This window comes from Drosophila bipectinata, chromosome 4, assembly GCF_030179905.1.
Source record: "Drosophila bipectinata strain 14024-0381.07 chromosome 4, DbipHiC1v2, whole genome shotgun sequence".
NCBI classification, from domain to species: Eukaryota; Metazoa; Arthropoda; class Insecta; order Diptera; family Drosophilidae; genus Drosophila; species Drosophila bipectinata.
The window spans coordinates 15,496,743-15,510,797 of NC_091740.1; the positions used below are offsets into that span (position 1 = coordinate 15,496,743).

Here is a 14,055-nt window from a genome sequence, read left to right on the forward strand (position 1 = left end):
CGGCTATTGCGCGTAGTGTGTTTGCCTGGTCTACGCAGCTCCTGTGTGGTCTGAATCCTCCTTGTTCATCTTGTAGTGTTGGCTCGATCTTTTCCTGAAGACGCTCGTTCAGTAGAGTGGCTAGTACCTTGTAACTTGTGTTCAACAGGGTAATGCCTCGCCAGTTGTTGAGTCACTGAGGTCTCCTTTCTTCGGTAGCTTGATGATGATTCCTTTTTCCAGGATGTTGGGATCCGCACACTTTCCCATATATTATTGAAATGTGGATGCAGTGTTTCGGCCATTAGTTGCGTGTTAATCTGAAGAAGTTCGGCCGGTCTTACTAGCATTCTTTATTTCTCTAATTGATGGTGCCGTGGGTGATATTCTGAAGTTGTTGCTCGGTACAATACTACTGAAGTTTTCTTGCGTGCTGCTCGGTTGTTCTGTGCAGCTGATCTCCATAAAGTGCTGTCGCCATCTCTGGAGTTGTGCCTCATCATCAATAAGGAGTCTTCCATCTGGGTCCCGCACTGGTTGGGTTCGCCTATGACAGCTTCCGGTCAGTTGACTAATTATCTGGTACAATGAGCGCATGTTGTTCGTGTTAGCTGCGCTTTCTGCATTTCCAGCGAGCCTGTCCAGAAATTTTCTTTTGTCGTTTCTTGCTGATTTCTTCACCAATTTGCATAGCTCTTTTTGTTCGTCGCGAGCTCTGCGGTCATGATCTGCTTTCGACTTTAGGCTCTTCCGTTTGCTGATAAGTTCCCAAGTGTGCGCTGATATCCATTCCGTGCGCCTCCGTTGTCGGGTGACAAGCATCTCCTCCGCGGTGCTCCTCAGTATACTGCATGTTTGTTCCCATGAGTGATTCTCCGGTTGTGCTGTCATCTGTTCACGCAACCTTGTGGCCATTCTGGTGGATAGGTTGGAGTCACTCAGCCGTTGTACGTTAAGGGGAGGCGGCCTTCTTGTGGTCCTGTTGACAGTGTTGCTATTTCGTCTGAGCGTGATTAAAAGCTCCCCGATTATCAGCTCGTGGTCACTGTTGATAGACGCACTTCTCCTATTTCTAACATCCATTATCGAGCGTCTCCATTTCCTACTCATGCAGATGTGGTCGATTTGGTTGCGATTATGTCCATTAGGAGAGGTCCATGTGTATTTATGGATTTCCTTGTGGGGGAATACATTTCCACCAATAACCAGTTGGAAGGTCTGACATAAGTCGATTAGCCTGTCACCATTATTGCTGCGTGTGCCAACACCATGTCGGCCCATGATTGTTTCCAATCCGTTGTTGTTGGGGCCAATTTTCGCATTGAAATCTCCCATTAGAATTTTTATGTCACCTCTTTCGATCCTAGTGAGTGAGGATGTGAGGGCGTTGTAGAAGTCGTCTTTGATGTCATCGCTGGCGTCTTCTGTTGGGGCATAGCACTGCACGATGGTGATGTGTCTAGCATTGCATCGGAATCTGGCAATGATGATTTTGTCGGATACTGGGTTCCAGGAAATTAGTGCCAGTTTGTACTGTTTGGACACATATATCCCGACTCCGCTTCTGCCTCCATGATTGGTCCCGCTGTGAAGCACTAGATTGCGGCTTGATGTTGTTGTTGTACCGTTACCTCTCCATCTCATCTCACTGATGCCTGCGATTTTGATCTGCATTTTCTCCATTTCTCCTTCAAACTGCGCCAGTCTGGTTGGTTCCATTAAAGTCCTCACGTTCCATTGTCCAATTCGTGTCCGTTTCGATATGCGAATGGTCGTCGACGGGTTTGGGGGGGTGGTTGGTTTCTTCTCTTCTTGTATTAGTTTCGTTAATCAATTGTCTTTCAGTTGATCCGGTGATTAGCCAGGTGCAACCAATCCCAGAATACCGTTGTTTCGACCTCCCATGTTTAGTAGCATCGGAAAGAGTCCACTAAGCATAATGAAGCCGAAAAACTTTGGAGGTCATGATTGTCATGAGTGGGGTTCGAACCCACGACCCCACGCTTAGCGTGCAGCTGCACTACCCACTAGGCTATGGGGCCCCCCTGATGTTTAAATAATGTTAATTTAATGTTTAGTGAAGAGGTCGGCACGGCCCTATCTCGGGGGCATAGGAAATTTCTCTGCCCAAGCTCTGCCACACACACACAGTATGCATGTGTGAAACGTCATGCTTACAGCCTACTTTCTGCTATTCGTTACTAACACTAATGCGGTAAAATCATATCAATGTATTGGGGTGCCGACCACTGGTTTAGTGTAATGTTTATTTATTAGGCTAAAGTATGTATAAAAAGCTTAGTTGATCGTAAGCCGACTAATTTCTCTCGGCCGCTCGATTCACTAGTTTTTTTTAGAGAGTTTTAGCTCCGCAAATGTCTAGGTTGGGCCGCCCTCTACATTATTGAGAGCTTTAGCTTAGCAGTGACTAGTCGGGCCGCCCTCTCTATACTTGACTTGAGTCTCTGCATGCACCATAAGCGGATCTACATATCTGCTTCATCTGCATGCAGAAAATAAACATTTTTTTATAACGTTTACAATTATACACAATTGCCTTTTTTATTTACGGCATTGAAAAATCTCAATGAACAAACAGAATATTAAAAATAATACCCATTTTAAAAATTAAGTGTCTGAAAATCTTGGGTTCATAGCCATGGTTTTTCAAATCTGAAAATAAAATGTCATAAGCTTCCGCTACTTAAACTCAGCTTTCCAGCGTCCAAAGCCAATCTTACTGAAGTGTAGAATTTTGTCAATATAGACCCCAAAGGGCCCTTTGTGAGAAATGTCATACAAAATTTCATTTTTATCCAATTGCAAATTTTCTTACATGCAACAATTTTCTAATTCTCTTTTCTTTTCTTCTTTTTTCCTATTTTTAATTTGAATCGTTGAATTATTCACATTCGGTCCAGACAATTCCTCCATTTCCTAAACATATACTTCAAAACTTTCTTGCACATCCTCTTCATTGGTAAATATTCTTTTTTTTTTGGTCTCTTGAAACTTGGCCTCGTGGGCCATCCATTATATTTTAATTTTGCCCGTACCAAATAATAAAAGCAAATATTTTTAAGTGAAAAAATAATTCACAATTTTTAAACTTTAAAAAAAAAAATTTTTTTTTTCGTCCCGAATATTAGTAAAACGAATACTCTGAGATGAAACATTTTGATTTTTAAGTTTGGGCTGTCAAATGAGACAAAATGAAAGCAAATGAGAGAGCTTAAAAAAAATTTGAAAGTGCCACACTGTCATTGTGCCGGAAGCGCTGCAGCCAAATTTCTGGCCCTATGCACGCGTGCTATGGAAAATGAGAGTTTGCCCACCACTATTTAAGGGATAATACTGTCAACACTGATTCAACTGAGTCATAAGTCATAAGTTAATATCTGTCATTTGGTTAACGGACTAATTTTTTCGACGAGAACATTTAATTCTTTTTGTATCATGCAATGAACAAAATTCTGCCACTCTATGTATATTTACTCCCAGTTGCTTTGTTTTTAATTTTACTGAAAACAAGGAAGAAAAGCTAACTTCGGGCGGAGCCGAAGTTGACATACCCTTGCAGTTAAAACCTAAAAAAAAGTCCCAAGCTCCTATCTTCAAAAATACGAAAGTTGATATTCCTACTAAAAACCATTTCCGATCGTTCAGTTATATGGCAGCTATAAGATATAGTCGGCCGATCGTTATGAAATTTGGTAGGTTGGAATAACTGACCAAAAATATAATCATAATAATCATAATAATATATAATAATCTCAGTTGTTTGATGGTGTCAAATTGTCGGCCATTTTTATAAACTCTGGCCGAAAGGATGCCCCAGAGATCCTCAATAGGATTTAAGTCGGGGCTTATGGCTGGCCAATCTAAAAGTGGAATTTTTCTTGACGAAAAAAACTCCTTTGTGGTCCGTGCAGTGTGGATTGGGGCGTTGTCTTGCTGGAAAGTCCAATTATCCCCGTAAAGGTTCCCAGCGAACTCGATAAGGACATCGTCCAACAATTGAGTATATATCTCCGCATTTGTTCTTGTAGGAATAAAACAAATTGGAGACCTTCCCGCATACCCGAAAGCAGCCCAAACCATCAAGGAGCCTCCGCCATGGTTTCGCTTATGCCGGGTTTGCCTTGGTTGCCTTATGTCGCGCCAATACTTCTGACACCCATCTGGACCATCTAAATTGAACTTTTTTTCGTCCGAAAAAATTACTTCGCGAAATTCCTTTGTCCAAAATTTATATTTTTCCGCGAAGGATAATCGTGCGCTTAGATGGCGTGGTAGCAGCTTAGGTACAGGCACTCGGGTACTATATTTAATGTTATTATTTTTAACTAAAAGTTGATGGACCCGTCTCCTAGTGACATTAAGATGTAAATGACGTTTAATCTCGTTGCACGACATTTGTTTGTTTACAGCTAGGCGCTGAATTTCGCGTTTGCACCTAGGGTCGATGCTACTAGGTCTGCCAGAGCGTTTTGTTGTACCATATTTTTTCGGGTTTTTTAAAAAGTTTCTAATGGTATGTCGGTGTCGAGAAACTCTAGCAGCTATTTCGGAAATTTTACATCCGTTTTCATTCATTGCTGTTATTATTCCGCGTTCTTCGGCTGACAAATGGTCTCCTCGTGGCATGCTAAGTTAAAACCGTAATTATATTTAAATTTTTCACACAAACACCAATCAACTTACATTTGTTGGTTTGCAAATAAGCTCTTCTCTTAAAAAAATCAATTCCGGACTAATTTGCTGACCAAAAGACTTCCACTCTTCATTCAAACCACGCTAGTTTATTTTTGTACATATACTTATTTCCTAAGAAAACCTTCTGGCGCCACAGAATAAAGTGATAACGGTACTAAGAATGATGACCGAAAACAAATTTCGTAGTAGCATTCTATAAATAGATTGCAACTGGACATAATTGCATACCAAGATTAAATGCGCAATGACAATAAGTAAAAATTAAGTCAATAATATTTTTGTACATATACTTATTTCCCTGAGGTATAGGCAGCTATAGTCGGCCGATTCTAATTAAATTAAATTAAATCATTAAATTAATGATTAAATCATCAAATTCATAAAATTCTTTTGACCACCTTTTGATAAAACCAAGGAATTCTTTAGCCTTATTAACCATTAAGGAAATATGGTCGGCAAATTTAAGTTTTATGTCTAATAGGATGCCAAGATCTATAACCTGGGTTAATTTTTCTAAGGCAATCCCATTAATGGAATACGTAGCTTGCAGAGTGCAAGAACGATAAAAAGACATATGCTTGGATTTTGATCCATTAGTATTAGATCATTAGCAGGGCCGTAGCTAGCATGGGGCAGGTGGGGCGGTGCCCCAGGGCCCCCGAAGGGAAGGGGCCCCGCCGGGATCACAATAGTCTAACAAAATAAAAAAATTCTAAATTTTTTACAGTTTTACTAGATAATATACAAAACATGTTTTCGCTTTAGTTCAACATATGTCATTTGGTAAATACCATTAAAAACGCCGCTTTCTCCCTTTGCAAGCCGCAAATTCGTCGATGGCTTGGCTGAAATCGATCTTTCTTGCTCGCTCATTTTCAATCGATAATAGGGCCAATCCACACAATCGCTCTTGCCCCATAGAGCTTTTCAAATAATTTTTAATCAATTTCAATTTCGAAAAAGATCTTTCCGCCGTTGCAACTGTGACAGGAAGTGTCAGAAACATCATACAAGCAGTGCAAGTTATCCAACCCCTAAATACAGGCCACATATGGCTTTTATAAACAATATTTTCAATCTCTGCATTTGCCTTTGGCTTGATCTTTGGCTCAATTATCCAACCCATAAATCCAGGCCACTTATGGCTTTCCACTTATGAATTTTATAAACAATATTTTCAAACTCTGCATTTGCCTTCGGCTTTGTCTTTGGCTCTGAGGCGCGATCTCGGTTCCCCATAAACAAATCAAAATCAAAAGTAAACATCAGCTTCCCTCCGAAGCCCAATCAATTACGCCTTTTGCGTTTCAAGTACCCACCAAATTGCATCGATCAGCTTAATCGAATTTCACAATAAGATGCGACAGTTTCATCTTAAGCCTCTAATCTAAACACAACTGATGGCCGAGGTTCTTTGGATCAGATTTAGAATTAAGAAGTCAGTCCTATTTTGACCGAGACCGCGAACGGTTGACAAAAGTATTTAAGAAAAAACCAAAAGTGTCTTGTAATTTTTGCGTTTAATAAATAAAGGTTTAACACCAAGTTGTGAAATCAAAAAATAAAATTTTCATTTTTTTAATTCACCGAACTACAAACAATTTAACTTGCATACATCAGAGTAACTTGACGTTAAGGAACTGTTTTCAATTATGATCATTTCAGCTAGTTGTTTCACACTATCAATCAGACCGATTTTTTTTCTGAACGCTGAACGCAACGAGAGTAATTGCGATGGAAATGTGGAAGAAATGTGATCACGGAAATTTTTCATGAATTTTTCGGCTTCTAACGAAATTTCCTTGTCAGTGGCATTGATTATGAATTTTGGTTGAACAATTTTGTAGACATCCAGAACAGATTTCATACCTTCAAATCGGTACTTCAATTGGAAACAAATTATGTCCACCAAAGGATAAAAAACAGTTTTTTATCCAAACACTGCGAAGTTTTCCTTAGGATTCGAAAGTCTTTCGTCTACACATAGTTCATCAAAATGTTTTTTCCGTTTTCTGCGCACTTTTTTCTCTGAAAACTGTAAAGGGATGCCAAGTTTTGAACATAAATCGCATGCTTCCTTTAAAAATTCTTCGAATGATTGCCGCATGGAAGAAACTTCAATGTGTTCATTTTCCAATAACTCGTGTGCTTTCATCAAATCTGTCGTTTCTGTTTGAAGAGCTTTTGATACAATATTAATTTTTTCCAAAACTTTGCACAAAATAACCAAGCAACTAACAAAATCCAGTGATTCAACACGTTTTTGAAGTCCCAACGCTTCGTTTCTTTCGCTAGAAGTTTTACTAGTCAAAACAATACGTGATAAATTGTTCCTAATATCAGGCAATCTTTTCTTCAGCGCGTAAATCGAGTCATGAGTTCCTGAAAAACGTGTGGGATTCAATGTTTTTATGGTTGTTTTGGAGACATTTTTTTCTTCTGTAGGTGTTTGCAAATTTTGCCATCGTACAATACTGTTGCCGAAAAAATTGTAAATATCTTGTACAATATCATAGAAACAAGCGATTTCTGAATTTTCGCGAACAGCATCTTTTAACACAAGATTCAAATTGTGAGCGGCGCAATAAACGAACAAAGCATGAGGTGCTACTTTAGTGATTTTTTTTTTGAACGCCTAAACGTCCACTCATAACGGCTGCGCCGTCGTAGCCTTGTTCAAGCAATTTCTGAATATTCAATCCTTTTTTCTTAATCGATGATATGATGAGGTTAGAATGGCCGTCAGCAGATTGATCTCTTACTTCAGTGAAAGATGTAAAAGTTTCAAAAATTTCTAATTTGGACGGTTTTCCTCTCTCATCAGACACAATTTTAACCTAACGAAAAACTTCGCTCAATTGATCTATCTTGCTACTATATTGAGTTGTGTCCATAATCCCCGAGAAAAAAAGAGCTTCTTGCAACTCAGAAACAATGGAATCATTAACTTGTTTAGCAAGAAGAGCAATGAGTTCATTTTGAATACAAGGGCTCAAGTATGTTACGGATTGATCAGGCATCTCCAATAGATTTTTCAAGACAGGGTCGTATTTTGCTAATAATTCTATTACAGACAAGAAATTTCCCTTATTACTATCTAAGAATTTGTGACATTGTCCTCGAAAAGCTAAATTGCACGTGGCAAGCATCAACGTGACATCTAAAACTCTTTTGAGTATCTTGCGCCAAAAATTATGATTTTTCTTCAAATCCTCTTCAAGAACCTCATCCGATGTACCGTGTTTTTGCCATTGCTCGTAAACAACGCTCGTAAAAATTTTTCGAGAAAAGGCGTCCGTCCTGTTTTTCATCTTTTGGGAAAGGACCCGGAGGTTGTTTTGGGCCAGACGAAATAATAGCGTGTTTGATGATTGAGTCCGTAATGACGCACTATGGGGCCAACGAACACTTTTTGTGGCCGAAATTAATATCTCGGAAACGAAACGAGATATTTCGGTTTGGTTTTCGAATTTGAGTTTATAATAAAAAAATGAATATGTTTTATGATAATGGGCGTGGCACCACCTTTTTTTTTAAAGATATACCTATTATAATATTTCATCATAAAATTCCGTAAAAAAATCATAAAAATATATGTTTATTTGTCTATATTTATTTATTGAATAATAAAAAGGCACTAGTGCTCCTTAAAATATCCATTTGCATTAATGTCAGGCTTGACGAGCTGTAAATAGTTGATTTTAAAATTCATGTAGAATAATTCAAATATTATGTTTAAGTACCTCATTTCTATTTTTATTGTATTTGTTCTTCGGCTTGCAGTTCCATATCAAAAGAAAATTCAAATTGATCATCTGAAAGGTCCTCTAAATGCGTATCTGAAGTACAACTTACGCCATCAAGCAATTCAGTAACTATTAAAGGTAGGCTTAATTGCTTCTGAGTCCGTATACGCTTTGATAAATTAACGGTAGAAATGAGTGGATCAGATGTGTCCAATGCTCTTTGAAAAACATCCGTAAAATTTTCTATTCTGTTGGTTTTTCTTGCATGGTGAAGCCGATCAGACTTGTAAATTTTGTTCCTTGATTCTGCTCCTTCTTCTCCGAAGCATCCCACTGGAATTACTGTGTTTTCTATTATGTCACTCGAATGAACCAGGATCTTATGAACAGTCGCTGTCATCGGAAGCCAAGGATACTTATCAACAATTATCTCTCCAGTGCTATGGCAAAATTTTTCGAATTTTTTTACATTTATGGGTAATTGGCTTGAAAGGCATATAAGGATAATTCCCATATTTTTTATTAGCTGGAGGTCGATTCCTGTTATTTCCGAAAACATTTCTGGGTTAGAAAAGGCTCGGCGAGATGTGTTTCCGTTATTAGAGCTTCCAAACCCTACTTTTGCCACGTCTACTTTTAGGGACATATTTTTCCAGAACAAATCTTGAATTTGTTTCTTTCTTATAATTACAAGTTTTTTTTCCGCTTCATCTACTATGCGCCACTTTTTGACCTCGCATTTATACCCAGCGTGTAAAATAAATTCGAAAAATCGTATCCAACAATGAAGCGGACTTAAACCGTACTTAAGATTGTCCATGTGTGGTAAAAATTTTTCGCACTTAAAATTTTTATTTCCCAGAAAATCTAAAGGAGTAGCACCGCAAATTGGACAGGCTTGGGTGGATTTGGTACCAGTCAAAACGTTTAAAACTTTCCCGTCTATAACCGTTAAATACAGACGAAACTTAATATAAACTATTTTTCCACCTCCAAAAATAACTTTTAGGGATTGAAGTTTCTGGATTTGCTCGGTTAAACTATTATTTTCTTTTAAAATGGTTTCCTTCGTCTCCTTTAAAAATTCCAGTTTCAGTGGTCTACAAAATCTCACAGACTGTGGAGTTCGGTTATTCCATATTATGTTCCCAGATGGATCAACCATTCTTAAAGGGGTTATTGTAGTTGCAAATAAGCTTGAATCAATTTGATTTTGACAGTTAGAATAACCCTGGTTATAATTTGACTGCCCAGAGCTACCATCAAATCCATAGCTAAGTATAAGATCTGTTGTTAGAAAATTTGTTCCTTGCTCTTCCAAAACTTTAAGAAGAACTGGTTCTTGTAACTGGACAATCCGTGCAGCTGTATGTTCAAGAAGATTTTGTAAAGGGACCTCGGCCTTAGTTTCTGAGACTATTATTTCTGATGGATGACAGTCTTTTTTTTTATTAGCCACTTCCTTGTATGAGGGAAAAATATTTTGTTTAGCTAGCTCCCTTATGGAACAATACTGCTTTTTTGTTAAGCTCTCATCCAAAAGAAGAGCTAAAGCTTCGTCGGTTGATATTTTCTCAGGCTTTGCAATTTTCTGTCTTAATAGACTTCGGATATTTGTTGCCATTTCAGGACTTTTAGCTAATAGCTGTAAAACAAAGGCGAGATCAACTTTGCCCCCTTTTCGCGCTGCTGCACTCGCTGATTGAATTAGAAGACCTACATTTCCTGCCATGCGAGTAGCAAGACCTGATGCTGCCCTTCTTATCGTTCTGTAACTCTTAACCGCGTATGATAATGAAGGTCGACCCACGGATCTTCGGTTCTTTGTTTCCATATGCAAAACAGTCTGCGATGATAGCCAAACAGCATGCCTTCTTCTAAACAATGCTACATTTCTTTTGCAACTATTCCACTTTCGCGATAAACGGTAGCAAAATTGTTCGCTTTGGACTACTAATTTTGTGTCTTGGTCTTCAGATATAGGCCCATTTACACTTTTCCTAAAGCAATCCAAAATAGCAGACTTCTTGCAGCTTTTCGTAGCAGCTGATTTCCATTTATCGAACAATTTATCGTTGTTCAGGCATTGACCTAAAAATCATAATACCATAAAAAGTTCAAACATATGCAGCTTAAGACTACATTCATTTGAAAGAGGACGAAAGACACTACAACACAGTACAAATATTAAGGTGAAACTAGGTTACATTTTTTTGTTTACTCCATTTGAAAAATGTACTTCAATTTAGCTTTTACCTTTTCAGGGGGTACACAAATACACACATTACAAAAACAACACGATCAATTCCTACAATTGACACCCACAAACACTTAGTACAAACCCCTTTGGTTCGACTGCATATCAAACATTAATGTTTTAAATCCTTTTAGTCCACTAAAAACTCTTTTAAAAAATGCAAATTTTTTGCTAATCTACCACGTGTTTTTTATCGGCACTAACAGTGAACTTTGACAGCTAATAACATAACAGTGTCGATCTCTGTTAACTTTTCTGTTATGCATCATTAAAGCTTGATGTTATCTTAAGTTAATGACGTCATTAGATCCTTTCTTTAAGGACTTTTAAAAAATGACTTATGGCCACAAAAAGTGGTCGTTGGCCCCATAGTGTGACGTCAGGAAAAGTGTTCCCTGTTTTTGGACTGATAGGAGGAAGTGAATCTGTTTTTGTTATAGCGCTCGCGCTACTCGCATCGAACGAAGGAACCTCGCAATCTCTTTCATTTTGGGATGATTCTGGCAGTGGTTGTGGTTCTGTGGCCAATGGATATAAATTCCGTATAAATAATTAATTTTATATTGTCAGCCTGGATCATTCATAATTTATGAAATATTTTAATTATTTCTTTATTCCAGCGGGATTATTTTGGGATGAATTATAGGATAAATTGATTGATTATTTGAATTCATATACCTTGAACAGTTCCCGTATCAAGAGACGATGCAGGCGTGGATGATAACCACTTAACGAATTTCCCGGAAATCTTTTTTGCTTCATTCTCTTTCTTTAATTTTGCCCCTCTTTTATCGCTCCGCTGGGATAAATACGTTTCATCGCGCAAGTTAACAATTATATAATTGTAAGCAGAATAATTATGCAATTGTCCGATCCTATTGTTTGTCAATAGCACCTCAATTGAGCAGCTGATTCGCGTCAATCGAGGTATCGAACAGTGTTCGCGACCACTATACGCGCGGGAAATTCAAACGTTTCACACATAGACAACCCTAAGCGTACTTTAAAATTTGACAAAAGACTTCCGTATAGGGGGCCCCAAATTTTCTTGTTGCCCCAGGGCCCCCGAGGCTCTAGCTACGGCCCTGATCATTAGCTAAACACCATTCTTGAAAGTTATCAAGGTCAGACTGAAGACTGCATTGGGCAGAGATGGACTTGTACAGAAGACAAAGCTTTACGTCATCTGCATACATAAGAACTAGAGAGTTCGTTAAAGCAGGGGGCAAGTCATTAATAAAAAGCGTGAATAATAGCGGGCCAAGATAACTTCCTTGAGGGACGCCAGATGTAGCACGGACCAGACGGGACTGTATGTTTTTAAAAAAGACTCTTTGTGTGCTGGAGATCCACGTTAAGAGGTCTATAGGAAAACCCATCATATTCAGTTTACTCAATAAGAGTGAGTGATTAACTGAATCAAATGCTTTGCTGAAGTCTGTGTAAATTACATCGGTTTGATATCCTTTACAAAAGCCATCTATGACAAAGGATGTCAAATCCAGTAAATTTGTGGTGGTGGAGCGACGCTTAATAAAGCCATGCTGACAGGGAGAGATGATCGAAGAGCAAAGGTGTTGCAAGTGAGGGGTAATTAATTTTTCAAATAACTTTGGAATTGCCGACAACTTAGAGATGCCTCTGTAGTTGGCAGCATCGAACTTTTCCTTTTTTTTATGTAGGGGAATTATAAATGATTCCTTCCACTTAAGGGGAAAAATCGAGGTTTCCAAAGATAAGTTGAAAAGTCTAAGTAGAGGTTTGCACAGAGCCCTGGCACAGTATTTTAGCACACAGCCTGGTACTCCATCGGGGCCTGGCGAATAAATGGGTTTGACCCTTAAAAGACCAGATAATAAGTTTTTCTCAGAAAAAAACAGACAGAAAATAAGATTTGCTGCTTGAATGTTATATGCGTAAGGCTGATCAGTAAATTTAGGAGGAGAAAAAGTTGTTTGAACAAATTCTGCGAATAGATCGGCAATGGCCTGATCAGAAGTCGCAGAGGAATTTTCAAACGTAATCAGGGGTGAAAAAGATACGTGTTTACGCTTAGTGTTTACAAAATTATAAAACTGCTTTGGATCCTGAGTAAATTGTATCCGGCAGCGGTCAATATAATTCCTATAACATTCGGCGTTATGCACTGTAAAATTCGACCAAGCTAGTAGGTATCTTGAGAAATCAACACTATTGCAGGTTTTTTTATATTTAAGTAAAGGCTTATTTTTTTTATTTTTTAGGTTAGTGAGGCACCTTGTAAACCATGGAGGATTTGTTGAAGCGGACGGATATTTCCAAGGCACACATGAGTCAAAAAATGTATTTAAAGTAAAATAAAATTTTTCTAAAGTGACATTAAGATCAGTGCACGCCAGAATATCAGACTAGTCAAATGTATCGATAAGGCTATTAAGTTTCTGAAAATAAGCTTTACGGAAACAGCGAATCTTATTTACCACGCTCGGAGACATCTGATCGATACCAGGAGTGGTTTCGATTGAGACCTCCAGCGTGGGATGATATGGATCCTCTGGGGTTGAAAGGGGAAAAGCTCTGGAGAGAGCAGTCCCATCAGGATCAGATACAAAACATAAGTCTAAAAGCCGACCTAGCGAATTTCTAACATGATTGATCTGACCTAGGGACATGTCAAACATGCCCGCGGTGAAGTCATGGTAAGTTACAAATGACAAAGATGGTGAGTTATCGACGTTGGACCACTTTAATTCTGGGATATTAAAGTCGCCCACCGCTACGAGTTGGTCACGATCCGTCATAAGATTAGAGACGTATCGAATGGCGGACAAATGCTGCCAATATGTAGGCGGTTCAGACATAGGAGGTATATATGAACATGTAACGTATAAAGCTTTAACGGACATAGTGATTTTAATGCAAATAAATTTTATGTCACCAAGCTCATGGGATTTCACCTCTTCAGAATCAAGAGTAGAGTCTACCAAAATGAGGACTCCACCTCCTCTTCGCTGAGATCGATACCGTCTAAAAGTGGTGTACTTACTTGGAAAAACTTCGGAGCTAAAGATCTCCGGATTTAACCAAGTTTATGTAAATGCTATTATATGGGATACAAAGAAAGAACTATCAGAATATAGCTTGGGGAGTTTGCTACGTAGCCCCCTAGTATTCTGATAGGTGAGAGTTTATGAGGAAACTAGTTTTTTGGGTTAGTAGCCAAAGAAGAGGTGGAGGGTTGGTCAGTGGTTCCGATATTGGGAAGTCTCACTCCCACTGGTTTTTTAAGTTTTTTCTTCACGGAACTAGGCTGATGTTCTTGGACGAAAAGATTCTCTGGCCAAAAACTGGGAGAACAAATCGTCTTGAACATCAGCG

At 38.5% G+C, this 14,055-nt stretch overlaps 1 protein-coding gene across 4 annotated transcripts in view; it reads right to left on the reverse strand.

Moving 5' to 3' along the window:
• Window positions 1-14,055, reverse strand: part of NfI (Nuclear factor I) — a 262,100-nt gene that overhangs the window by 118,974 nt on the left and 129,071 nt on the right. The window contains exon 1 of one of the 4 annotated variants that reach the window (XM_070282370.1): window positions 2,816-3,173. The exons of the other annotated variants lie outside the window; for them this stretch is intronic. The gene's annotated coding sequence lies outside the window, so the exon portion shown is untranslated. Of the gene's footprint in view, window positions 1-2,815; window positions 3,174-14,055 lie in introns of those variants that run through there. 4 annotated transcript variants of the gene reach the window in all.